We start from the raw sequence: 1,941 nt of genomic DNA, 5'->3' as shown, positions 1-1,941 counted from the left end.
AGCTCTAGGGGAGGAGAAAGGAGGGAAGAAAAAAAAAAAAAAGAGATGAAGTTTTCTTGCTGCTGCTGCCTCAAAGGGAAGGAGAGTAGTGGCACGCTAAGGAGCTTGGTCGGCTAATTCCTGTCTCCTCAGCTCGTGGGTTGGCTAATAAATTACAAGCACCTGTTCTCCTATGTTCATTAAACGGAGGAGGGTGTAACCGTTGATGTAATCCAGATCAACCTGTTGGCTTCTCTTTTTTTTCCTCCTCTCTCTGTACCCTCCTTTCTTCAGGAGCTTGTTTGTGTGGTGAGGGCATAGGCACTCGCAGCAAAAACAAATCACTCCCAGGTAATTCGCCGGGCCCCAAGCGGCTGCTTTCCTCATCCTTAAATGGTGAAGAAAGCAGTCAGAGGAGCTGGGCTGCTGCAGGCTCGGGGAGGACGGCTCCGGGCCTGGCTGCTGCTGTCGTGCTTGGCGCATGGAGCCCGGGTTCAGCCCGTGGCTGGTCTGCAGCCAAAGGGATTGTGATTTTTTTGGGAGTGGGGAGCGTTTGGCTGAGGAAACCATAACGAAGGAGTCAATTTGCTAAGGGTGTAGGAGTTTGGAAACGTGTCTCAAGCTCGTCATAATTAGACTTGCTCATGGTCTTCCGTTGACCACACAGGTGCATTGCACAAGCTTCTGATGGTCTGAGTGTTTTAGGGAGGATAGGTCTGGTCTGGAGACCCCTGGGGTGGGTGCCAAGGGTCCTTGAGGTTATTTGGTCATCTGGCCTGGCAGCAACAGGGGCCTTCAAAACCTCTAGACACCAAGTTGGATCTTAAAAGTGCCCACATCCCTCTTTGACACCTGCGCTTCCCCTCCCCGAAAGCTGTGTAAAAGCTAACTTTCGAGAGACCAAAAACCACTGAATTTCATTAAATTCTAGCCTGCTGAGGTGGCACGCCCTTAAATACTTGTTTGGACCTAGGTGTAAACCAACGTTGGACACGGCTCTCTTGAAAGCGTTTTCCTGCTTTAACTCAGTTTCTCATGTGAAAAAGCAGGACAGAAGAACACCCACCTCTGCCTCCTTTGCTTTATTAGCATTGCAGCGTTCTCAGGAACGGGGATGGTCTTCTCTGCCCCAAATCTGCAATTTCCATTTTGTGGGAAAGCTGCTGTTTTACGGGCTGCTTCTGCCCCACGTTGGAAGGCAAGCTGGGAATTCCCCTGCCGAACGAAGTGGGAGAAAGCTTGGGTCTGTCACAGACCTGCTTCAACAAGAAACGTGTCTGACGATAGTAGGAGTTTCTGGCTTTAAAAGGGCTTTGCAGGGAAGCTGACCCACTCTGGTAGGGTTATCCTTTTCTTCAAGTGTAGTTTCAGTGTTTTGCCAAGAACAGTGCGCTTTCCCAGCGGCACGTCCATCTCGCCTCACGTTTCCTGTGATAATCCATTTGAATACCAAGTCCCTCAATGGATCTGTGTCAAATTTTCCAGCTTAATCCCGATGCTTTATTTTGAGGATTAAAACAAAATATATAGTTGAGAGATGACAAAGCTCATGGCTCTCGCAAGGTGAGGTGAGATTATCTCATCGTGGGCTGCTCGTTTGTGGCTTTGCGGTTGCAGGCACATCAGTGCTGCTGATTAGCATCAGGTCACGGGGCCACGTGGCAGGTTTTTTGCTTCATCTTGTACCGAGGGAAGTTGTGATGGCTCCCTAGGAATGATCCCTCCAAGGGAAGGAGATAGAGGTGAAATTAAGCTAGTTCAATTTAATAGCAGCTGGGAGCCGTGTTCTGCACGGAGCTAGGCAGGGTACTGGCACGACTGTGTTTTGCAATATCCTGGGGAGTGCTGCTGCAGTGAAAGCGCTGCTGGCCGCTGGGTTGGCAACCACATCTCCCTGAGCATCAGCCCCCACTCCTTTCTCCTGACAGTATCGATCCTTTGTTTCCCTGTTTGTTCCTTGAA

The sequence above is a fragment of the Oxyura jamaicensis genome, chromosome 33 (genome assembly GCF_011077185.1).
Source record: "Oxyura jamaicensis isolate SHBP4307 breed ruddy duck chromosome 33, BPBGC_Ojam_1.0, whole genome shotgun sequence".
NCBI lineage: Eukaryota > Metazoa > Chordata > Aves > Anseriformes > Anatidae > Oxyura > Oxyura jamaicensis.
Note: the sequence above shows the minus strand (reverse complement) of the source record.